This window comes from Scyliorhinus torazame, chromosome 20, assembly GCF_047496885.1.
Source record: "Scyliorhinus torazame isolate Kashiwa2021f chromosome 20, sScyTor2.1, whole genome shotgun sequence".
Lineage (NCBI taxonomy): Eukaryota > Metazoa > Chordata > Chondrichthyes > Carcharhiniformes > Scyliorhinidae > Scyliorhinus > Scyliorhinus torazame.
The window spans coordinates 55,657,369-55,685,291 of record NC_092726.1 but is presented as its reverse complement, the minus strand read 5'-3'; positions in this window follow the sequence as shown (position 1 = coordinate 55,685,291).

The window sequence follows — 27,923 nt, the reverse complement described above, 5'->3', positions numbered from 1 at the left end:
TGACCTACAGCAAACAGGGTGAAAGTACACCATACACTGCTGTAACAGAGACTATGTAAACAGTGCCCCCCTGTAAACAGCGTGAAAGTACACCATACACTGCTATAAATGAGTCTATGTAAACAGTGCCCTACAGTTAACAGAGTGAAAGTACACCATACACTGCTGTAAACAGAGTCAATGCAAACAGTGCCCGACAGTAAACAAAGTGAAAGTACACCATACACTGCTGTAACAGAGTCTATGTAAACAGCGCCCCACAGTAAACAGAGTGAAAGTACACCATACACTGCTGTAACAGATTCTATGTAAACAGTGCCCCACAGTAAACAGAGTGAAAGTACACCATCCACTGCTGTAACAGACTATGTAAACAGTGCCCCAGGGTAAACAGAGTGAATGTACACCATACACTGCTGTAACAGAGTCTATGTAAACAGTGCCCCACAGTAAACAAAGTGAAAGTACACCATCCCCTGCTGTAATAGAGTCTACGTAAACAGTGCCCGACAGAAAGCAGAGTGAAAGTACACCATAAACTGCTGTAACAGAGTCTTTGTAAACAGTGCCCTACAGTAAACAGAGTGAAAGTACACCATACACCGCTGTAACAGAGTCTATGAAAAAAGTGCCCCACAGTAAACAGAGTGAAATTAGAACATACACTGCTGTAACAGAGTTAATGTAAACAGTGCCCCACAGTAAACAGAGTTAAAATACACCATACACTACTGTAAACAGAGTATATGTAAACAGTGCCCCACAGAAATCAGAGTGAAAGTACACCGTACACTGCTGTAAACAGAGTGTATGTAAACAGTGCCCTACAGTAAACAGAGTGAAAGTTCACCACACACTGATGTAACAGAGCCTATGTAATCAGTGCACTACCATAAACAGAGTGAAAGTAACCCATACACTGCTGTAAACAGAGTCTATGTAAACAGTGTCCCACAGTAAACAGAGTGAAAGTACACCATACACTACTGTAAACAGAGTCTATGTAAACAGTGCCCCACAGTAAACAGAGTAAAAGTACACCGTACACTGCAGTAAACAGACTCTATGTAAACAGTTCCCTACAGCAAACAGGGTGAACGTACACCATACACTGCTGTCACAGAGACTATGTAAATAGTGCCCCCCTGTAAACAGGGTGAAAGTTCACCACACACTGATGTAACAGAGTAATCAGTGCACTACAGTAATCAGAGTGAAAGTAATCCATACACTGCTGTAAACAGTTTATGTTAACAGTGCCCCACAGTAAACAGAGTGAAAGTATATCATACACTGCTGTAACAGAGTCAATGTAAACAGTGCCCTCTAGTAAACAGAGTGAAAGTTCACCGTACACTGATGTAACAGAGTCTATGTAAACAGTGCCCCACAATAAACAGAGGGAAAGAACACCATACACTGCTGTAACAGAGACTATGTAAATAGTGCCCTACAGTAAACATAGTGAAAGTACACCATGCACTGCTGTAAACTGAATCTATGTAAACAGTGCCCCACAGTAAACAGAGTGAAAGTACACCATACACTGCTGTAACAGAGTCTATGAAAACAGTGCCCCAAAGTAAACAGAGTGAAAGTACACCGTACACTGCTGTAACAGTCTATGTAAACAGTGCCCTACAGTAAACAAAGTGAAAGTACACCATACACTGCTGTAAAAACGGTTTATGTAAACAGTGCCCTACAGTAAACAGAGTGAAAGTACACCATCCCCTGCTGTAATAGAGTCTACGTAAACAGTGCCCGACAGAAAGCAGAGTGAAAGTACACCAGAAACTGCTGTAACAGAGTCCATGTAAACAGTGCCCTACAGTAAACAGAGTGAAAGTACACCATAAACTGCTGCAACAGAGTCTATGAAAAAAGTGCCCCACAGTAAACAGAGTGAAATAGAACATACACTGCTGTGAACAGAGTCTATGTAAACAGTGCCCCACAGTAAACAGAGTGAAAGTACACCATACACTGCTGTAAACAGAGTCTGTGTAAATAGTGCTCTACAGTAAACAGAGTGAAAGTACACCATACACTGCTGTAAACTGAATCTATGTAAACAGTGCCACACAGTAAACAGAGTGAAAGTACACCATACACTGCTGTAACAGAGTCTATGTAAACAGTGCTCTACAGTAAACAGAGTGAAAGTACACCATACACTGCTGTAAACTGAATCTATGTAAACAGTGCCACACAGTAAACAGAGTGAAAGTACACCATTCACTGCTGTAACAGAGTCTATGTAAACAGTGCTCTACAGTAAACAGAGTGAAAGTACACCATACACTGCTGTAAACTGAATCTATGTAAACAGTGCCACACAGTAAACAGAGTGAAAGTACACCATACACTACTGTAAACAGTGTCTATGTAAACAGTGTCCCACAGGAAACAGACTGAAAGTACACCGTACACTGCTGTAACAGAGTCTATGTAACCTGTGCACTCCAGCAAACAGAGTGAAAGTACACCATACACTGCTGTAAACAGAGTCAATGCAAACAGTGCCCGACAGTAAACAGAGTGAAAGTACACCATACACTGCTGTAACAGAGTCTATGTAAACAGCGCCCCACGGTAAACGGAGTGAAAGTACATCATACACTGCTGTAACAGAGTCTATATACACAGTGCCCTCCAGTAAACAGAGTGAAAGTCCACCACACACTTATGTAACAGAGTCTATGTAAACAGTGCCCCACAGTAAACAGAGTGAAAGTAGAACATACACTGCTGTAACAGAGTTAATGTAAACAGTGCCCCACAGTAAACAAAGTGAAAGTACACCATACACTACTGTAAACAGAGTCTATGTAAACAGTGCCCCACAGAAAACAGAGTGAAAGTACACCGTACACTGCTGTAAACAGAATCTATGTAAACAGTGCCCTACAGTAAACAGAGTGAAATTTCACCACACACTGATGTAACAGAGCCTATGTAATCAGTGCACTACCATAAACAGAGTGAAAGTAAACCATACCCTGCTGTAAACAGAGTCTATGTAAACAGAGTCCCACAGTAAACAGAGTGAAAGTACAACATACACTACTGTAAACAGAGTCTATGTAAACAGTGCCCCACAGTAAACAGAGTAAAAGTACACCGTACACTGCAGTAAACAGACTCTATGTAAACAGTTCCCTACAGCAAACAGGGTGAAAGTACACCATACACTGCTGTCACAGAGACTATCTAAATAGTGCCCCCCTGTAAACAGGGTGAAAGTTCACCACACACTGATGTAACAGCGTCTATGTGAACAGTGCCCCACAGTGAACAGAGTGAATGTACACCGTACACTGCTGTAACAGCGTCTATGTAAAAAGTGCCCCACAACAAACAGAGTAAAAGTACACCATACACTGCTGTAACAGCGACTATGTAAACAGTGCCCTACAGTAAACCGTTTGAAAGTACACCATACACTGCTGTAACAGAGTCTATGTAAACAGTCCCCTACAGCAAACAGGGGGAAAGTACACCATACACTGCAGTAAACAGACTCTATGTAAACAGTGCCCTACAGCAAACAGGGTGAAAGTATAGCATACACTGCTGTAACCGAGTCTATGTAAACTGTGCCCTCTAGTAAACAGAGTGAAAGTTCACCGTTCAGTGATGTAACAGAGTCTATGTAAACAGTGCACTACAGTAAACAGAGTGAAAGTAACCCATATACTGCTGTAAATAGAGTCTATGTAAACAGTGCCCCACAGTAAACTGAGTGAAAGTACACCGTACACTGCTGTAACAGAGTCTAGGTAAACAGTGCCCCACAATAAACAGAGGGAAAGAACACCATACACTGCTGTAAAAGAGTCTATGTAAACAGTGCACTACAGTAACCAGAGTGAAAGTACACCGTACGCTGCTGTAACAGAGTCTATGAAAATAGTGCCCCACAGTAAACAGAGTGAAAGTACACCGTACCCTGCTGTAAACAGAGTCTATGTAAACAGTGCCCTACAGTAAACAGAGTGAAAGAACACCATCCACTGCTATAACAGAGTCTATATAAGCAGTGCCCCACAGTAAACAGAGTGAAAGTACACCATAACCTGCTGTAACATAGTCTATGGAAACAGTGCCCCACAGTAAAAAGAGTGAAAGTACACCATACACTGCTGTAACACAGTCTATGTAAACAGTGCCCTACAGTAAACAGTGTGAAAGTACACCATACACCGCTGTAACAGAAGTCTATGAAAAAAGTGCCCCACAGTAAACAGAGTGAAAGTAGAACATGCACTGCTGTAAACAGAGTCTATGTAAACAGTGCCCCACAGTAAACAGAGTGAAAGTACACCATACACTGCTGTAACAGATTCTATGTAAACATTGCCACACAGTAAACAGAGTGAAAGTACACCATACACTACTGTAAACAGAGTCTATGTAAACAGTGCCCCACAGTAAACAGAGTGAAAGTAGAACATACACTGCTGTAAACAGAGTCTATGTAAACAGTGCCGCACAGTAAACAGAGTGAAAGTACACCATACACTGCTGTAAACAGAGTCTATGTAAACAGTGCCGCACAGTAAACAGAGTGAAAGTACACCGTACACTGCTGTAAACAGAGTCTATGTAAACAGTGCTCTACAGTAACCAGAGTGAAAGTACACCATACGCTGCTGTAACAGAGTCTATGAAAAGAGTGCCCCACAATAAACAGAGTGAAAGTACTCCATACACTGCAGTAAACAGAGTCTATGTAAACAGTGCCCCCCAGTAAACAGAGTGAAAGTACAACATACACTACTGTAAAATAGTCTATGTAAACAGTGCCCTACAGTAAACAGTTTGAAAGTACACCATACACTGCTGTAACAGAGTCTATGTAAACAGTGATCTACAGTAACCACAGTGAAAGAACACCATACGCTGCTGTAACAGAGTCTATGAAAACAGTGCCCCACAGTAAACAGAGTGAAAGTACTCCGTGCACTGCTGTAAACAGAGTCTATGTAAACAGTGCCCGACAGTAAACAGAGTGAAAGTAGAGCATACACTGCTGTAATAGAGTCTATGAAAACAGTGCCCCACAGTAAACAGAGTGAAAGTACACCATACACTGATGTAACAGAGTCTTTGTAAACAGTGCCCTACAGTAAATAGAGTGAAAGTACACCATACACTGCTGTAACAGAGTCTATGTAAACAGTGCCCCACAGTAAACAGAGTGAAAGTACGCCATACACTGCTGTAAACAGAGTCTATGTAAACAGTGCCAGAGAATAAACAGAGTGAAAGTACACCGTACACTGCTGTAACAGAGTCTATGTAAACAGTGCCGCACAGTAAACAGAGTGAAAGTACACCATACACTGCTGTAACAGAGTCTATGTAAACAGTGCCCTACAGTAAATAAAATGAAAGTACACTATACACTGCTGTAAACAGAGTTTATGTAAACAGTGCCCTACAGTAAACAGAGTGAAATTTCAACATCCCCTGCTGTAATAGGGTCTATGTGAACAGTGCCCTACAGCAAACAGGGTGAAAGTACACCATATACTGCTGTAACAGAGACTATGTAAACAGTGCCCCACTGTAAACAGGGTGAAACTACACAATACACTGCTGTAAATGAGTCTATATAAACAGTGCCCTACAGTAAACAGAGTGAAAGTCCACCATACACTGCTGTAAACAGAGTCAAAGCAAACAGTGCCCGACAGTAAACAGACTGAAAGTACACCATACACTGCTGTAACAGAGTCTATGTAAACAGTGCCACACAGTAAACAGAGTGAAAGTACACCATACACTGCTGGAACAGAGTCTATGTAAACAGTGCCCAACAGTAAACACAGTGAAAGTACACCATACACTGTTGTAAACTGAGTCTATGTAAACAGTGCCCCACAGTAAACAGAGTGAAAGTGCACCATACACTGCTGTAACAGAGTCTATGTAAACAGTGCACTACAGTATCAAGAGTGAAAGTACACCATACGCTGCTGTAACAGAGTCTATGAAAACAGTGCCCCACAATAAACAGAGTGAAAGTTCACCATACACCGATGTAACAGAGTCTATGTAAACAGTGCCCCCCTGTAAACAGAGTGAAAGTACAACATACACTACTGTAACAGAGTCTATGTAAACAGTGCCCTACAGTAAATAGATTCAAAGTAGACCATACACTGCTGTAACAGTCTATGTAAACAGTGCCCCACAGGAAACAAAGTTAAAGTAACCCATACACTGCTGTAAACAGAGTCTATGTAAACAGTGCCCCATAATAAACATAGTGAAAGTACACCGTACACTGCTGTAACAGAGTCTATGTAAACTGTGCCCCACAGTAAACAGAGTGAAAGTACACCATACACTGCTGTAACAGAGTCTATGTAAACAGTGCCCTACAGTAAATAAAATGAAAGTACACTATACACTGCTGTAAACAGAGTTTATGTAAACAGTGCCCTCCAGTAAACAGAGTGAAATTTCACCATCCCCTGCTGTAATATAGTCTATGTAAACAGTGCCCTACAGTAAGCAGGGGGAAAGTACACCAAACACTGCAGTAAACAGACACTATGTAAACAGTGACCTACAGCAAACAGGGTGAAAGTACACCATACACTGCTGTAACAGAGACTATGTAAACAGTGCCCCCCTGTAAACAGCGTGAAAGTACACCATACACTGCTATAAATGAGTCTATGTAAACAGTGCCCTACAGTTAACAGAGTGAAAGTACGCCATACACTGCTGTAAACAGAGTCAATGCAAACAGTGCCCGACAGTAAACAGAGTGAAAGTACACCATACACTGCTGTAACAGAGTCTATGTAAACAGCGCCCCACAGTAAACAGAGTGAAAGTACAACATACACTGCTGTAACAGAGTCTATGTAAACAGTGCACTACAGTAAACACAGTGAAAGTACACCATACACTGCTTTAAACAGACTCGATGTAAACAGTGACCTACAGTAAACAGAGTGAAAGAACACCATCCACTGCTATAACAGATTCTATATAAACAGTGCCCCACAGTAAACAGAGTGAAAGTACACCATAACCTGCTGTAACAGAGTCTATGTAAACAGTGCCCCACAGTAAACAGAGTGAAAGTACACCATACACTGCTGTAACACAGTGTATGTAAACAGTGCCCTACAGTAAACAAAGCGAAAGTACACCATACACTGCTGTAAACAAGTTTATGTAAAGAGTGCCCCAAGGTAAACAGAGTGAAAGTGCACCATGCCCTGCTGTAATAGAGTCTACGTAAACAGTGCCCGACAGAAGCAGAGTGAAAGTACACCATAAACTGCTGTAACAGCGTCTATGTAAACAGTGCCCCACAGTAAACAGAGTGAAAGTACACAGTACACTGCTGTAACAGAGTCTATGTAAACAGTGCACTCCAGCAAGCAGAGTGAAAGTACACCAAACACTGCTGTAAACAGAGTCAATGCAAACAGTGCCCCACAGTAAACAGAGTGAAAGTACACCGTACACTGCTGTAACAGAATCTATGTAAACAGTGCACTCCAGCAAACAGAGTGAAAGTACACCATACACTGCTGTAAACAGAGTCAATGCAAACAATGCCCGACAGTAAACAGAGTGAAAGTACACCATACACTGCTGTAACAGAGTCTATGTAAACAGCGCCCCACAGTAAACAGAGTGAAAGTACATCATACACTGCTGTAACAGAGTCTATGTAAACAGTGTCCTCTAGTAAACAGAGTGAAAGTCCACCACACACTGATGTAACAGCGTCTATGTAAACAGTGCCTCACAGTAAACAGAGTGAATGTACACCGTACACTGCTGTAACAGAGTATGTAAAAAGTCCCCCACAATAAACAGAGTGAAAGTACACCATACACTGCTGTAACAGAGTCTATGTAAACAGTGCCCTACAGTAAACCGTTTGAAAGTACACCATACACTGCTGTAACAGTCCATGTAAACAGTGCCCTACAGCAAACAGGGGGAAAGTACACCATACACTGCAGTAAACAGACTCTATATAAACAGTGCCCTACAGCAAACAGGGTGAAAGTACACCATACAATGCTGTAACAGAGACTATGTAAACAGTGACCCCTGCAAACAGGGTGAAAGTACACCATACACTGCTGTAAACAGAGTCTATGTAAACAGTGCCCTACAGGAAACTGAGTGAAAGTACACCATCCACTGCTGTAACAGACTATGTAAACAGTGCCCCAAGGTAAACAGAGTGAAAGTACTCCATACACTGCTGTAACAGAGTCTATGTAAACAGTGCCCCACAGTAAACAGAGTGAAAGTCCACCATACACTGCTGTAACACAGTCTATGTAAACAGTGCACTACAGTAAACACAGTGAAAGTACACCATACACTGCAGTAAACAGAGTTTATGTAAACAGTACCCTTCAGTAAACAGAGTGAAAGTACACCATGCCCTGCTGTAATAGAGTCTGTGTAAAATGTGCCCTACAGTAAGCAGAGTGAAAGTACACCATACACTGCTGTAACAGAGTCTATGTAAACAGTGCCCTACAGTAAAGAGAGTGAAAGTACACCATACACTGCTGTAACAGAGTCTATGTAAACAGTGCCCCACAGTAAACAGAGTGAAAGTACACCATACACTACTGTAAACGGAGTCTATGTAAACAGTGCCCCACAGTGAACAGAGTGAAAGTACACCGTACACTGCTGTAACAGATTCTATGTAAACAGTGCCCCACAATAAACAGAGTGAAAGTACACCATACACTGCTGTAACAGAGTCTATGTAAACAGTGCCCTACAGTAAACACAGTGAAAGTATACCATACACTGCTGCAACCTGAGTCTATGTAAACAGTGCCTCACAGTAAACAGATTGAAAGTACACCATACACAGATGTAACAGAGCCTAGGTAAACAGTGCTCACAATAAACAGAGGTAAAGAACACCATATACTGCTGTAAACTGAATCTATGTAAACAGTGCCCCACAGTAAACAGAGTGAAAGTACACCATACACTGCTGTAACAGAGTCTATGTAAACAGGGCACTACAGTAACCAGAGTGAAAATACACCGTACGCTGCTGTAACAGAGTCTATGAAAACAGTGCCCCACAGTAAACAGAGTGAAAGTACACCGTACACTGCTGTAAACAGAGTCTATGTAAACAGTGCCCTACAGTAAACTGAGTGAAAGTACACCATCCACTGCTGTAACAGAGTCTATGTAAACAGTGCCCTACAGTAAAGAGAGTGAAAGTACACCATCCCCTGCTGTAATAGAGTCTACGTAAACAGTGCCCGACAGAAAGCAGAGTGAAAGTACACCATAAACTGCTGTAACAGAGTCTATGTAAACAGTGCCCTACAGTAAATAGAGTGAAAGTACACCATACACTGCTGTAACAGAGTCTATGTAAACAGTGCCCCATAGTAAACAGAGTGAAAGTACACCTACACTACTGTAAACAGAGTCTATGTAAACAGTGCCCCACAGTAAACAGAGTGAAAGTACACCGTACACTGCTTTAACAGAGTCTATGTAAACAGTGCACTCCAGCATACAGAGTGAAAGTACACCTTACGTTGCTATAAATGAGTCTATGTAAACAGTGCCCTTCAGTTAACAGAGTGAAAGTACACCATACACTGCTGTAACAGAGACTATGTTAACAGTGCACGCCTGTAAACACGGTGAAAGTACACCATACACTGCTATAAATGAGTCTATGTAAACAGTGCACTACAGTTAACAGAGTGAAAGTACACCATACACTGCTGTAAACAGAGTCAATGCATACAGTGCCCGACAGTAAACAGAGTGAAAGTACACCATACACTGCTGTAACAGAGTCTATGTAAACAGCGCCCCACAGTAAACAGAGTGAAAGTACATCATACACTGCTGTAACAGATTCTATGTAAACAGTGCCCTCTAGGAAACAGAGTGAAAGTCCACCACACACTGATGGAACAGAGTCTATGTAAACAGTGCCCCACAGTAAACAGAGTGAAAGTACACCGTACACTGCTGTAAAATAGTCTATGTAAAAGTGCCCCACAACAAACAGAGTGAAAGTACACGATACACAGCTGTAACAGTCTATGTAAACAGTGCCCTACAGTAAACCGATTGAAAGTACACCATACACTGCTGTAACAGAGTCTATGTAAACAGTGCCCTACAGCAAACAGGGGGAAAGTACACCAAACACTGGAGTAAACAGACTCTATGGAAACAGTGACCTACAGCAAACAGGGTGAAAGTACACCATACACTGCTGTAACAGAGACTATGTAAACAGTGCCCCCCTGTAAACAGCGTGAAAGTACACCATACACTGCTATAAATGAGTCTATGTAAACAGTGCCCTACAGTTAACAGAGTGAAAGTACACCATACACTGCTGTAAACAGAGTCAATGCAAACAGTGCCCGACAGTAAACAAAGTGAAAGTACACCATACACTGCTGTAACAGAGTCTATGTAAACAGCGCCCCACAGTAAACAGAGTGAAAGTACACCATACACTGCTGTAACAGATTCTATGTAAACAGTGCCCCACAGTAAACAGAGTGAAAGTACACCATCCACTGCTGTAACAGACTATGTAAACAGTGCCCCAGGGTAAACAGAGTGAATGTACACCATACACTGCTGTAACAGAGTCTATGTAAACAGTGCCCCACAGTAAACAAAGTGAAAGTACACCATCCCCTGCTGTAATAGAGTCTACGTAAACAGTGCCCGACAGAAAGCAGAGTGAAAGTACACCATAAACTGCTGTAACAGAGTCTTTGTAAACAGTGCCCTACAGTAAACAGAGTGAAAGTACACCATACACCGCTGTAACAGAGTCTATGAAAAAAGTGCCCCACAGTAAACAGAGTGAAATTAGAACATACACTGCTGTAACAGAGTTAATGTAAACAGTGCCCCACAGTAAACAGAGTTAAAATACACCATACACTACTGTAAACAGAGTATATGTAAACAGTGCCCCACAGAAATCAGAGTGAAAGTACACCGTACACTGCTGTAAACAGAGTGTATGTAAACAGTGCCCTACAGTAAACAGAGTGAAAGTTCACCACACACTGATGTAACAGAGCCTATGTAATCAGTGCACTACCATAAACAGAGTGAAAGTAACCCATACACTGCTGTAAACAGAGTCTATGTAAACAGTGTCCCACAGTAAACAGAGTGAAAGTACACCATACACTACTGTAAACAGAGTCTATGTAAACAGTGCCCCACAGTAAACAGAGTAAAAGTACACCGTACACTGCAGTAAACAGACTCTATGTAAACAGTTCCCTACAGCAAACAGGGTGAACGTACACCATACACTGCTGTCACAGAGACTATGTAAATAGTGCCCCCCTGTAAACAGGGTGAAAGTTCAGCACACACTGATGTAACAGAGTAATCAGTGCACTACAGTAATCAGAGTGAAAGTAATCCATACACTGCTGTAAACAGTTTATGTTAACAGTGCCCCACAGTAAACAGAGTGAAAGTATATCATACACTGCTGTAACAGAGTCAATGTAAACAGTGCCCTCTAGTAAACAGAGTGAAAGTTCACCGTACACTGATGTAACAGAGTCTATGTAAACAGTGCCCCACAATAAACAGAGGGAAAGAACACCATACACTGCTGTAACAGAGACTATGTAAATAGTGCCCTACAGTAAACATAGTGAAAGTACACCATGCACTGCTGTAAACTGAATCTATGTAAACAGTGCCCCACAGTAAACAGAGTGAAAGTACACCATACACTGCTGTAACAGAGTCTATGAAAACAGTGCCCCAAAGTAAACAGAGTGAAAGTACACCGTACACTGCTGTAACAGTCTATGTAAACAGTGCCCTACAGTAAACAAAGTGAAAGTACACCATACACTGCTGTAAAAACGGTTTATGTAAACAGTGCCCTACAGTAAACAGAGTGAAAGTACACCATCCCCTGCTGTAATAGAGTCTACGTAAACAGTGCCCGACAGAAAGCAGAGTGAAAGTACACCAGAAACTGCTGTAACAGAGTCCATGTAAACAGTGCCCTACAGTAAACAGAGTGAAAGTACACCATAAACTGCTGCAACAGAGTCTATGAAAAAAGTGCCCCACAGTAAACAGAGTGAAATAGAACATACACTGCTGTGAACAGAGTCTATGTAAACAGTGCCCCACAGTAAACAGAGTGAAAGTACACCATACACTGCTGTAAACAGAGTCTGTGTAAATAGTGCTCTACAGTAAACAGAGTGAAAGTACACCATACACTGCTGTAAACTGAATCTATGTAAACAGTGCCACACAGTAAACAGAGTGAAAGTACACCATACACTGCTGTAACAGAGTCTATGTAAACAGTGCTCTACAGTAAACAGAGTGAAAGTACACCATACACTGCTGTAAACTGAATCTATGTAAACAGTGCCACACAGTAAACAGAGTGAAAGTACACCATACACTGCTGTAACAGAGTCTATGTAAACAGTGCTCTACAGTAAACAGAGTGAAAGTACACCATACACTGCTGTAAACTGAATCTATGTAAACAGTGCCACACAGTAAACAGAGTGAAAGTACACCATACACTACTGTAAACAGTGTCTATGTAAACAGTGTCCCACAGGAAACAGACTGAAAGTACACCGTACACTGCTGTAACAGAGTCTATGTAACCTGTGCACTCCAGCAAACAGAGTGAAAGTACACCATACACTGCTGTAAACAGAGTCAATGCAAACAGTGCCCGACAGTAAACAGAGTGAAAGTACACCATACACTGCTGTAACAGAGTCTATGTAAACAGCGCCCCACGGTAAACGGAGTGAAAGTACATCATACACTGCTGTAACAGAGTCTATATACACAGTGCCCTCCAGTAAACAGAGTGAAAGTCCACCACACACTTATGTAACAGAGTCTATGTAAACAGTGCCCCACAGTAAACAGAGTGAAAGTAGAACATACACTGCTGTAACAGAGTTAATGTAAACAGTGCCCCACAGTAAACAAAGTGAAAGTACACCATACACTACTGTAAACAGAGTCTATGTAAACAGTGCCCCACAGAAAACAGAGTGAAAGTACACCGTACACTGCTGTAAACAGAATCTATGTAAACAGTGCCCTACAGTAAACAGAGTGAAATTTCACCACACACTGATGTAACAGAGCCTATGTAATCAGTGCACTACCATAAACAGAGTGAAAGTAAACCATACCCTGCTGTAAACAGAGTCTATGTAAACAGAGTCCCACAGTAAACAGAGTGAAAGTACAACATACACTACTGTAAACAGAGTCTATGTAAACAGTGCCCCACAGTAAACAGAGTAAAAGTACACCGTACACTGCAGTAAACAGACTCGATGTAAACAGTTCCCTACAGCAAACAGGGTGAAAGTACACCATACACTGCTGTCACAGAGACTATCTAAATAGTGCCCCCCTGTAAACAGGGTGAAAGTTCACCACACACTGATGTAACAGCGTCTATGTGAACAGTGCCCCACAGTGAACAGAGTGAATGTACACCGTACACTGCTGTAACAGCGTCTATGTAAAAAGTGCCCCACAACAAACAGAGTAAAAGTACACCATACACTGCTGTAACAGCGACTATGTAAACAGTGCCCTACAGTAAACCGTTTGAAAGTACACCATACACTGCTGTAACAGAGTCTATGTAAACAGTCCCCTACAGCAAACAGGGGGAAAGTACACCATACACTGCAGTAAACAGACTCTATGTAAACAGTGCCCTACAGCAAACAGGGTGAAAGTATAGCATACACTGCTGTAACCGAGTCTATGTAAACAGTGCCCTCTAGTAAACAGAGTGAAAGTTCACCGTTCAGTGATGTAACAGAGTCTATGTAAACAGTGCACTACAGTAAACAGAGTGAAAGTAACCCATATACTGCTGTAAATAGAGTCTATGTAAACAGTGCCCCACAGTAAACTGAGTGAAAGTACACCGTACACTGCTGTAACAGAGTCTAGGTAAACAGTGCCCCACAATAAACAGAGGGAAAGAGCACCATACACTGCTGTAAAAGAGTCTATGTAAACAGTGCACTACAGTAACCAGAGTGAAAGTACACCGTACGCTGCTGTAACAGAGTCTATGATAATAGTGCCCCACAGTAAACAGAGTGAAAGTACACCGTACCCTGCTGTAAACAGAGTCTATGTAAACAGTGCCCTACAGTAAACAGAGTGAAAGAACACCATCCACTGCTATAACAGAGTCTATATAAGCAGTGCCCCACAGTAAACAGAGTGAAAGTACACCATAACCTGCTGTAACATAGTCTATGGAAACAGTGCCCCACAGTAAAAAGAGTGAAAGTACACCATACACTGCTGTAACACAGTCTATGTAAACAGTGCAGTACAGTAAACAGTGTGAAAGTACACCATACACCGCTGTAACAGAAGTCTATGAAAAAAGTGCCCCACAGTAAACAGAGTGAAAGTAGAACATGCACTGCTGTAAACAGAGTCTATGTAAACAGTGCCCCACAGTAAACAGAGTGAAAGTACACCATACACTGCTGTAACAGATTCTATGTAAACATTGCCACACAGTAAACAGAGTGAAAGTACACCATACACTACTGTAAACAGAGTCTATGTAAACAGTGCCCCACAGTAAACAGAGTGAAAGTAGAACATACACTGCTGTAAACAGAGTCTATGTAAACAGTGCCGCACAGTAAACAGAGTGAAAGTACACCATACACTGCTGTAAACAGAGTCTATGTAAACAGTGCCGCACAGTGAACAGAGTGAAAGTACACCGTACACTGCTGTAAACAGAGTCTATGTAAACAGTGCTCTACAGTAACCAGAGTGAAAGTACACCATACGCTGCTGTAACAGAGTCTATGAAAAGAGTGCCCCACAATAAACAGAGTGAAAGTACTCCATACACTGCAGTAAACAGAGTCTATGTAAACAGTGCCCCCCAGTAAACAGAGTGAAAGTACAACATACACTACTGAAAAATAGTCTATGTAAACAGTGCCCTACAGTAAACAGTTTGAAAGTACACCATACACTGCTGTAACAGAGTCTATGTAAACAGTGATCTACAGTAACCACAGTGAAAGAACACCATACGCTGCTGTAACAGAGTCTATGAAAACAGTGCCCCACAGTAAACAGAGTGAAAGTACTCCGTGCACTGCTGTAAACAGAGTCTATGTAAACAGTGCCCGACAGTAAACAGAGTGAAAGTAGAGCATACACTGCTGTAATAGAGTCTATGAAAACAGTGCCCCACAGTAAACAGAGTGAAAGTACACCATACACTGATGTAACAGAGTCTTTGTAAACAGTGCCCTACAGTAAATAGAGTGAAAGTACACCATACACTGCTGTAACAGAGTCTATGTAAACAGTGCCCCACAGTAAACAGAGTGAAAGTACGCCATACACTGCTGTAAACAGAGTCTATGTAAACAGTGCCAGAGAATAAACAGAGTGAAAGTACACCGTACACTGCTGTAACAGAGTCTATGTAAACAGTGCCGCACAGTAAACAGAGTGAAAGTACACCATACACTGCTGTAACAGAGTCTATGTAAACAGTGCCCTACAGTAAATAAAATGAAAGTACACTATACACTGCTGTAAACAGAGTTTATGTAAACAGTGCCCTACAGTAAACAGAGTGAAATTTCAACATCCCCTGCTGTAATAGCGTCTATGTAAACAGTGCCCTACAGCAAACAGGGTGAAAGTACACCATATACTGCTGTAACAGAGACTATGTAAACAGTGCCCCACTGTAAACAGGGTGAAACTACACAATACACTGCTGTAAATGAGTCTATATAAACAGTGCCCTACAGTAAACAGAGTGAAAGTCCACCATACACTGCTGTAAACAGAGTCAAAGCAAACAGTGCCCGACAGTAAACAGACTGAAAGTACACCATACACTGCTGTAACAGAGTCTATGTAAACAGTGCCCCACAGTAAACAGAGTGAAAGTACACCATACACTGCTGGAACAGAGTCTATGTAAACAGTGCCCAACAGTAAACACAGTGAAAGTACACCATACACTGTTGTAAACTGAGTCTATGTAAACAGTGCCCCACAGTAAACAGAGTGAAAGTGCACCATACACTGCTGTAACAGAGTCTATGTAAACAGTGCACTACAGTATCAAGAGTGAAAGTACACCATACGCTGCTGTAACAGAGTCTATGAAAACAGTGCCCCACAATAAACAGAGTGAAAGTTCACCATACACCGATGTAACAGAGTCTATGTAAACAGTGCCCCCCAGTAAACAGAGTGAAAGTACAACATACACTACTGTAACAGAGTCTATGTAAACAGTGCCCTACAGTAAATAGAGTCAAAGTACACCATACACTGCTGTAACAGTCTATGTAAACAGTGCCCCACAGGAAACAAAGTTAAAGTAACCCATACACTGCTGTAAACAGAGTCTATGTAAACAGTGCCCCATAATAAACATAGTGAAAGTACACCGTACACTGCTGTAACAGAGTCTATGTAAACTGTGCCCCACAGTAAACAGAGTGAAAGTACACCATACACTGCTGTAACAGAGTCTATGTAAACAGTGCCCTACAGTAAATAAAATGAAAGTACACTATACACTGCTGTAAACAGAGTTTATGTAAACAGTGCCCTCCAGTAAACAGAGTGAAATTTCACCATCCCCTGCTGTAATATAGTCTATGTAAACAGTGCCCTACAGTAAGCAGAGTGAAAGTACACCATACGCTGCTGTAACACTGTCTATGTAAACAGTGCCCTACAGTAAACAAAGTGAAAGTACACCATACACTGCTGTAAACAGAGTTTATGTAAACAGTGCCCTCCAGTAAACAGAGTGAAAGTACACCATCCCCTGCTGTAATAGGGTCTATGTAAACAGTGCCCTACAGCAAACAGGGTGAAAGTACACCATATACTGCTGTAACAGAGACTCTGTAAACAGTGCCCCACTGTAAACAGGGTGAAAGTACACCATAAATGCTGTAAACAGAGTCTATGTAATCAGTGCACTACAGTAAAAAAAGTGAAAGTACAACGTGCACTGCTGTAACAGAGTCTATGTAAACAGTGCCCCACAATAAACAGAGTGAAAGTACACCAAACACTGCTGTAAACAGAGTCAATGCAAACAGTGTCCGACAGTAAACAGAGTGAAAGTACACCATACACTGCTGTAAAAGTGTCTATGTAAACAGCGTCCCACAGTAAACAGAGTGAAAGTACACCATACACTGCTGTAAACAGAGTCTATGTAAACAGTGCCGTCGAGTAAACAGAGTGAAAGTTCACCACACACTAATGTAACAGAGTCTATGTAAACAGTGCACTACAGTAAACAGAGTGAAAGTACACCATACACTGCTGTAAACAGAGTCTATGTAAACAGTGCCGCACAGTAAACAGAGTGAAAGTACACCGTACGCTGCTGTAACAGAGTCTATGAAAAGAGTGCCCCACAATAAACAGAGTGAAAGTACACCATACACTGCAGTAAACAGAGTCTATGTAAACAGTGCCCCCCAGTAAACAGAGTGAAAGTACAACATACACTATTGTAAAATAGTCTATGTAAACAGTGCCCTACAGTAAACAGTTTGAAAGTACACCATACACTGCTGTGACAGAGTCTATGTAAACAGTGATCTACAGTAACCACAGTGAAATAATACCATACGCTGCTGTAACAGAGTCTATGAAAACAGTGCCCCACAGTAAACAGAGTGAAAGTACTCCGTGCACTGTTGTAAACAGAGTCTATGTAAACAGTGCCCGACAGTAAACAGAGTGAAAGTAGAGCACACACTGCTGTAACAGAGTCTCTGAAAACAGTGCCCCACAGTAAACAGAGTGAAAGTACACCATACACTGATGTAACAGAGTCTTTGTAAACAGTGCCCCACAGTAAACAGAGTGAAAGTATACCGTACACTGCTGTAACAGATTCTATGTAAACAGTGCGCCACAGTAAACAGAGTGAAAGTACACCATACACTGCTGTAAACAGAGTCTATGTAAACAGTGCCGCACAGTAAACAGAGTGAAAGTACACCGTACACTGCTGTAACAGAGTCTATGTAAACAGTGCCCTACAGTAAACAGAGTGAAAGTACACCATACACTGCTGTAACAGAATCTATGAAAAGAGTGCCCCAAGGTAAACAGAGTGAAAGTACACCGTACACTGCTGTAACAGAGTCTATGTAAACAGTGCTCTACAGTAACCAGAGTGAAAGTACACCATACGCTGCTGTAACAGAGTCTATGAAAAGAGTGCCCCACAATAAACAGAGTGAAAGTAGAGCATACACTGCTGTAACAGAGTCTATGAAAACAGTGCCCCACAGTAAACAGAGTGAAAGTACACCATACACTGATGTAACAGAGTCTTTGTAAACAGTGCCCTACAGTAAATAGAGTGAAAGTACACCATACTCTGCTGCAACAGAGTCTATGTAAACAGTGCCCCATAGTAAACAGAGTGAAAGTACGCCATACACTGCTGTAAACAGAGTCTATGTAAACAGTGCCCCAGAATAAACAGAGTGAAAGTACACCGTACACTGCTGTAACAGAGTCTATGTAAACAGTGCCGCACAGTAAACAGAGTGAAAGTACACCATACACTGCTGTAACAGAGTCTATGTAAACAGTGCCCTACAGTAAATAAAATGAAAGTACACTATACACTGCTGTAAACAGAGTTTATGTAAACAGTGCCCTACAGTAAACAGAGTGAAATTTCAACATCCCCTGATGTAATAGGGTCGATGTAAACAGTGCCCTACAGCAAACAGGGTGAAAGTACACCATATACTGCTGTAACAGAGACTATGTAAACAGTGCCCCACTGTAAACAGGGTGAAACTACACCATACACTGCTGTAAATGAGTCTATATAAACAGTGCCCTACAGTAAACAGAGTGAAAGTCCACCATACACTGCTGTAAACAGAGTCAAAGCAAACAGTGCCCGACAGTAAACAGACTGAAAGTACACCATACACTGCTGTAACAGAGTCTATGTAAACAGTGCCCCACAGTAAACAGAGTGAAAGTACACCATACACTGCTGTAACAGAGTCTATGTAAACAGTGCCCCACAGTAAACAGAGTGAAAGTACACCATACACTGCTGTAACAGAGTCTATGTAAACAGTGCTCTACAGTAACCACAGTGAAAGAATACAATACGCTGCTGTAACAGAGTATATGAAAACAGTGCCCCACAGTAAACAGAGTGAAAGTCCACCGTACACTGATGTAACAGTGTCTATGTAAACAGTGCCCTACAGTAAATAGAGTGAAAGTACACCATACACTGCTGTAACAGTCTATGTAAACAGTGCCCCACAGGAAACAAAGTTAAAGTACGCCATACACTGCTGTAAACATAGTCTATGTAAACAGTGCCCCATAATAAACAGAGTGAAAGTACACCGTACACTGCTGTAACAGAGTCTATGTAAACAGTGCCCCACAGTAAACAGAGTGAAAGTACACAATACACTGCTGTAACAGAGTCTATGTAAACAGTGCCCTACAGTAAATAAAAAGAAAGTACACTATACACTGCTGTAAACAGAGTTTATGTAAACAGTGCCCTCCAGTAAACAGAGTGAAATTTCACCATCCCCTGCTGTAATATAGTCTATGTAGACTTTGCCCTACAGTAAGCAGAGTGAAAGTACACCATACGCTGCTGTAACACTGTCTATGTAAACAGTGCCCGACAGTAAACAAAGTGATAGTACACCATACACTGCTGTAAACAGAGTTTATGTAAACAGTGCCCTCCAGTAAACAGAGTGAAAGTACACCATCCCCTGCTGTAATAGGGTCTATGTAAACAGTGCCCTACAGCAATCAGGGTGAAAGTACACCATATACTGCTGTAACAGAGACTCTGTAAACAGTGCCCCACTGTAAACAGGGTGAAAGTACACCATAAATGCTGTAAACAGAGTCTATGTAATCAGTGCACTACAGTAAACAGAGTGAAAGTACAACGTGCACTGCTGTAACAGAGTCTATGTAAACAGTGCCCCACAATAAACAGAGTGAAAGTACACCAAACACTGCTGTAAACAGAGTCAATGCAAACAGTGTCCGACAGTAAACAGAGTGAAAGTACACCATACACTGCTGTAAACAGAGTCTATGTAAACAGTGCCGCACAGTAAACAGAGTGAAAGTACACCGTACACTGCTGTAACAGAGTCTATGTAAACAGTGCTCTACAGTAACCAGATTGAAAGTACACCATACGCTGCTGTAACAGAGTCTATGAAAAGAGTGCCCCACAATAAACAGAGTGAAAGTACGCCATACACTGCAGTAAACAGAGTTTATGTAAACAGTGCCCCCCAGTAAACAGAGTGAAAGTACAACATACACTACTGTAAAATAGTCTATGTAAACAGTGATCTACAGTAACCACAGTGAAAGAATACCATACGCTGCTGTAACAGAGTCTATGAAAACAGTGCCCCACAGTAAACAGAGTGAAAGTACTCCGTGCACTGCTGTAAACAGAGTCTATGTAAACAGTGCCCGACAGTAAACAGAGTGAAAGTAGAGCATACACTGCTGTAATAGAGTCTATGAAAACAGTGCCCCACAGTAAACAGAATGAAAGTACACCATACACTGATGTAACAGAGTCTTTGTAAACAGTGCCCTACAGTAAATAGAGTGAAAGTACACCATACACTGCTGCAACAGAGTCTATGTAAACAGTGCCCCACAGTAAACAGAGTGAAAGTACGCCATACACTGCTGTAAACAGAGTCTATGTAAACAGTGCCCCAGAATAAACAGAGTGAAAGTACACCGTACACTGCTGTAACAGAGTCTATGTAAACAGTGCCGCACAGTAAACAGAGTGAAAGTACACCATACACTGCTGTAACAGAGTCTATGTAAACAGTGCCCTACAGTAAATAAAATGAAAGTACACTATACACTGCTGTAAACAGAGTTTATGTAAACAGTGCCCTACAGTAAACAGAGTGAAATTTCAACATCCCCTGATGTAATAGGGTCGATGTAAACAGTGCCCTACAGCAAACAGGGTGAAAGTACACCATATACTGCTGTAACAGAGACTATGTAAACAGTGCCCCACTGTAAACAGGGTGAAACTACACCATACACTGTTGTAAATGAGTCTATATAAACAGTGCCCTACAGTAAACAGAGTGAAAGTCCACCATACACTGCTGTAAACAGAGTCAAAGCAAACAGTGCCCGACAGTAAACAGACTGAAAGTACACCATACACTGCTGTAACAGAGTCTATGTAAACAGTGCCCCACAGTAAACAGAGTGAAAGTACACCATACACTGCTGTAACAGAGTCTATGTAAACAGTGCACTACAGTATCAAGAGTGAAAGTACACCATACGCTGTTGTAACAGAGTCTATGAAAACAGTGCCCCACAATAAACAGAGTGAAAGTTCACCATACACCGATGTAACAGAATCTATGTAAACAGTGCCCCCCAGTAAACAGAGTGAAAGTACAACATACACTACTGTAAAATAGTCTATGTAAACAGTGCCCTGCAGTAAACAGATTGAAAGTACACCATACACTGCTGTAACAGAGTCTATGTAAACAGTGCTCTACAGTAACCACAGTGAAAGAATACAATACGCTGCTGTAACAGAGTATATGAAAACAGTGCCCCACAGTAAACAGAGTGAAAGTCCACCGTACACTGATGTAACAGTGTCTATGTAAACAGTGCCCTACAGTAAATAGAGTGAAAGTACACCATACACTGCTGTAACAGTCTATGTAAACAGTGCCCCACAGGAAACAAAGTTAAAGTACGCCATACACTGCTGTAAACAGAGTCTATGTAAACAGTGCCCCATAATAAACATAGTGAAAGTACACCGTACACTGCTGTAACAGAGTCTATGTAAACTGTGCCCCACAGTAAACAGAGTGAAAGTACACAATACACTGCTGTAACAGAGTCTATGTAAACAGTGCCCTACAGTAAATAAAAAGAAAGTACACTATACACTGCTGTAAACAGAGTTTATGTAAACAGTGCCCTCCAGTAAACAGAGTGAAATTTCACCATCCCCTGCTGTAATATAGTCTATGTAGACTTTGCCCTACAGTAAGCAGAGTGAAAGTACACCATACGCTGCTGTAACACTGTCTATGTAAACAGTGCCCGACAGTAAACAAAGTGATAGTACACCATACACTGCTGTAAACAGAGTTTATGTAAACAGTGCCCTCCAGTAAACAGAGTGAAAGTACACCATCCCCTGCTGTAATAGGGTCTATGTAAACAGTGCCCTACAGCAATCAGGGTGAAAGTACACCATATACTGCTGTAACAGAGACTCTGTAAACAGTGCCCCACTGTAAACAGGGTGAAAGTACACCATAAATGCTGTAAACAGAGTCTATGTAATCAGTGCACTACAGTAAACAGAGTGAAAGTACAACGTGCACTGCTGTAACAGAGTCTATGTAAACAGTGCCCCACAATAAACAGAGTGAAAGTACACCAAACACTGCTGTAAACAGAGTCAATGCAAACAGTGTCCGACAGTAAACAGAGTGAAAGTACACCATACACTGCTGTAAACAGAGTCTATGTAAACAGTGCCGCACAGTAAACAGAGTGAAAGTACACCGTACACTGCTGTAACAGAGTCTATGTAAACAGTGCTCTACAGTAACCAGAGTGAAAGTACACCATACGCTGCTGTAACAGAGTCTATGAAAAGAGTGCCCCACAATAAACAGAGTGAAAGTACACCATACACTGCTGTAACAGAGTCTATGTAAACAGTGCCCTACAGTAAATAAAATGAAAGTACACTATACACTGCTGTAAACAGAGTTTATGTAAACAGTGCTCTCCAGTAAACAGAGTGAAATTTCACCATCCCCTGCTGTAATATAGTCTATGTAAACAGTGCCCTACAGTAAGCAGAGTGAAAGTACACCATACGCTGCTGTAACACTGTCTATGTAAACAGTGCCCTACAGTAAACAAAGTGAAAGTACACTATACACTGCTGTAAACAGAGTTTATGTAAACAGTGCCCTCCAGTAAACAGAGTGAAAGTACACCATCCCCTGCTGTAATAGGGTCTATGTAAACAGTGCCCTACAGCAAACAGGGTGAAAGTACACCATATACTGCTGTAACAGAGACTCTGTAAACAGTGCCCTACTGTAAACAGGGTGAAAGTACACCATAAATGCTGTATACAGAGTCTATGTAATCACTGCACTACAGTAAAAAAAGTGAAAGTACAACGTGCACTGCTGTAACAGAGTCTATGTAAACAGTGCCCCACAATAAACAGAGTGAAAGTACACCAAACACTGCTGTAAACAGAGTCAATGCAAACAGTGCCCCGCAGTAAACAGAGTGAACGTACACCATACACTGCTGTAACAGAGTCTCTGTAAACAGTGCCCCACAGTGAACAGAGTGAAAGTACACCATACACTGCTGTAAACAGAGTCTATGTAAACAGTGCCGTCGAGTAAACAGAGTGAAAGTTCACCACACACTAATGTAACAGAGTCTATGTAAACAGTGCCCCCCAGTAAACAGAGTGAAAGTACAACATACACTACTGTAAAATAGTCTATGTAAACAGTGATCTACAGTAACCACAGTGAAAGAATACCATACGCTGCTGTAACAGAGTCTATGAAAACAGTGCCCCACAGTAAACAGAGTGAAAGTACACCGTACACTGCTGTAACAGAGTCTATGTAAACAGTGCCGCACAGTAAACAGAGTGAAAGTACACCATACACTGCTGTAACAGAGACTATGTAAACAGTGCCCCACTGTAAACAGGGTGAAACTACACCATACACTGCTGTAAATGAGTCTATATAAACAGTGCCCTACAGTAAATAAAATGAAAGTACACTATACACTGCTGTAAACAGAGTTTATGTAAACAGTGCCCTACAGTAAACAGAGTGAAATTTCAACATCCCCTGATGTAATAGGGTCGATGTAAACAGTGCCCTACAGCAAACAGGGTGAAAGTACACCATATACTGCTGTAACAGAGACTATGTAAACAGTGCCCCACTGTAAACAGGGTGAAACTACACCATACACTGCTGTAAATGAGTCTATATAAACAGTGCCCTACAGTAAACAGAGTGAAAGTCCACCATACACTGCTGTAAACAGAGTCAAAGCAAACAGTGCCCGACAGTAAACAGACTGAAAGTACACCATACACTGCTGTAACAGAGTCTATGTAAACAGTGCCTCACAGTAAACAGAGTGAAAGTACACCATACACTGCTGTAACAGAGTCTATGTAAACAGTGCACTACAGTATCAAGAGTGAAAGTACACCATACGCTGCTGTAACAGAGTCTATGAAAACAGTGCCCCACAATAAACAGAGTGAAAGTTCACCATACACCGATGTAACAGTCTATGTAAACAGTGCCCCCTAGTAAACAGAGTGAAAGTACAACATACACTACTGTAAAATAGTCTATGTAAACAGTGCCCTACAGTAAACAGATTGAAAGTACACCATACACTGCTGTAACAGAGTCTATGTAAACAGTGCTCTACAGTAACCACAGTGAAAGAATACAATACGCTGCTGTAACAGAGTATATGAAAACAGTGCCCCACAGTAAACAGAGTGAAAGTCCACCATACACCGATGTTACAGTGTCTATGTAAACAGTGCCCTACAGTAAATAGAGTCAAAGTACACCATACACTGCTGTAACAGTCTATGTAAACAGTGCCCCACAGGAAACAAAGTTAAAGTAATCCATACACTGATGTAAACAGAGTCTATGTAAACAGTGCCCCATAATAAACATAGTGAAAGTACACCGTACACTGCTGTAACAGAGTCTATGTAAACTGTGCCCCACAGTAAACAGAGTGAAAGTACACCATACACTGCTGTAACAGAGTCTATGTAAACAGTGCCCTACAGTAAATAAAATGAAAGTACACTATACACTGCTGTAAACAGAGTTTATGTAAACAGTGCTCTCCAGTAAACAGAGTGAAATTTCACCATCCCCTGCTGTAATATAGTCTATGTAAACAGTGCCCTACAGTAAGCAGAGTGAAAGTACACCATACGCTGCTGTAACACTGTCTATGTAAACAGTGCCCTACAGTAAACAAAGTGAAAGTACACCATACACTGCTGTAAACAGAGTTTATGTAAACAGTGCCCTCCAGTAAACAGAGTGAAAGTACACCATCCCCTGCTGTAATAGGGTCTATGTAAACAGTGCCCTACAGCAAACAGGGTGAAAGTACACCATATACTGCTGTAACAGAGACTCTGTAAACAGTGCCCCACTGTAAACAGGGTGAAAGTACACCATAAATGCTGTATACAGAGTCTATGTAATCACTGCACTACAGTAAAAAAAGTGAAAGTACAACGTGCACTGCTGTAACAGAGTCTATGTAAACAGTGCCCCACAATAAACAGAGTGAAAGTACACCAAACACTGCTGTAAACAGAGTCAATGCAAACAGTGCCCCACAGTAAACAGAGTGAAAGTACACCATACACTGCTGTAAAAGTGTCTATGTAAACAGCGTCCCACAGTAAACAGAGTGAAAGTACACCGTACACTGCTGTAAACAGAGTCTATGTAAACAGTGCCGTCGAGTAAACAGAGTGAAAGTTCACCACACACTAATGTAACAGAGTCTATGTAAACAGTGCACTACAGTAAACAGAGTGAAAGTACACCATACACTGCTGTAAACAGAGTCTATGTAAACAGTGCCGCACAGTAAACAGAGTGAAAGTTCACCACACACTACTGTAACGGAGTCTATGTAAACAGTGCCGCACAGTAAACAGAGTGAAAGTACACCGTACACTGCTGTAACAGAGTCTATGTAAACAGTGCTCTACAGTAACCAGAGTGAAAGTACACCATACGCTGCTGTAACAGAGTCTATGAAAAGAGTGCCCCACAATAAACAGAGTGAAAGTACACCATACACTGCAGTAAACAGAGTCTATGTAAACAGTGCCCCACAGTAAACAGAGTGAAAGTACAACATACACTATTGTAAAATAGTCTATGTAAACAGTGCCCTACAGTAAAAAGTTTGAAAGTACACCATACACTGCTGTAACAGAGTCTATGTAAACAGTGATCTACAGTAACCACAGTGAAATAATACCATACGCTGCTGTAACAGAGTCTATGAAAACAGTGCCCCACAGTAAACAGAGTGAAAGTACTCCGTGCACTGCTGTAAACAGAGTCTATGTAAACAGTGCCCGACAGTAAACAGAGTGAAAGTAGAGCATACACTGCTGTAACAGAGTCTATGAAAACAGTGCCCCACAGTAAACAGACTGAAAGTACACCATACACTGATGTAACAGAGTCTTTGTAAACAGTGCCCTACAGTAAATAAAGTGAAAGTACACCATACACTGCTGTAACAGAGTCTATGTAAACAGTGCCCCACAGTAAACAGAGTGAAAGTACACCATACACTGCTGTAACAGAGTCTATGTAAACAGTGCCCCACAGTAAACAGAGTGAAAGTACACCATACACTGCTGTAAACAGAGTCTATGTAAACAGTGCCGCACAGTAAACAGAGTGAAAGTACACCGTACACTGCTGTAACAGAGTCTATGTAAACAGTGCTCTACAGTAACCAGAGTGAAAGTACACCATACGCTGCTGTAACAGAGTCTATGAAAAGAGTGCCCCACAATAAACAGAGTGAAAGTACACCATACACTGCAGTAAACAGAGTCTATGTAAACAGTGCCCCCCAGTAAACAGAGTGAAAGTACAACATACACTACTGTAAAATAGTCTATGTAAACAGTGCCCTACAGTAAACAGTTTGAAAGTACACCATACACTGCTGTAACAGAGTCTATGTAAACAGTGATCTACAGTAACCACAGTGAAATAATACCATACGCTGCTGTAACAGAGTCTATGAAAACAGTGTCCCACAGTAAACAGAGTGAAAGTACTCCGTGCACTGCTGTAAACAGAGTCTATGTAAACAGTGCCCGACAGTAAACAGAGTGAAAGTAGAGCATACACTGCTGTAACAGAGTCTATGAAAACAGTGCCCCACAGTAAACAGAGTGAAAGTACACCATACACTGATGTAACAGAGTCTTTGTAAACAGTGCCCTACAGTAAATAGAGTGAAAGTACACCATACACTGCTGTAACAGAGTCTATGTAAACAGTGCCCCACAGTAAACAGAGTGAAAGTACGCCATACACTGCTGTAAACAGAGTCTATGTAAACAGTGCCCCATAATAAACAGAGTGAAAGTCCACCGTACACTGATGTAACAGTGTCTATGCAAACAGTGCCCTACAGTAAATAGAGTGAAAGTACACCATACACTGCTGTAACAGTCTATGTAAACAGTGCCCCACAGGAAACAAAGTTAAAGTACGCCATACACTGCTGTAAACAGAGTCTATGTAAACAGTGCCCCATAATTAACAGAGTGAAAGTACACCGTACACTGCTGTAACAGAGTCTATGTAAACAGTGCCCCACAGTAAACAGAGTGAAAGTACACCATACACTGCTGTAACAGAGTCTATGTAAACAGTGCCCTACAGTAAATAAAATGAAAGTACACTATACACTGCTGTAAACAGAGTTTATGTAAACAGTGCCCTCCAGTAAACAGAGTGAAATTTCACCATCCCCTGCTGTAATATAGTCTATGTAAACAGTGCCCTACAGTAAGCAGAGTGAAAGTACACCATACGCTGCTGTAACACTGTCTATGTAAACAGTGCCCGACAGTAAACAAAGTGATAGTACACCATACACTGCTGTAAACAGAGTTTATG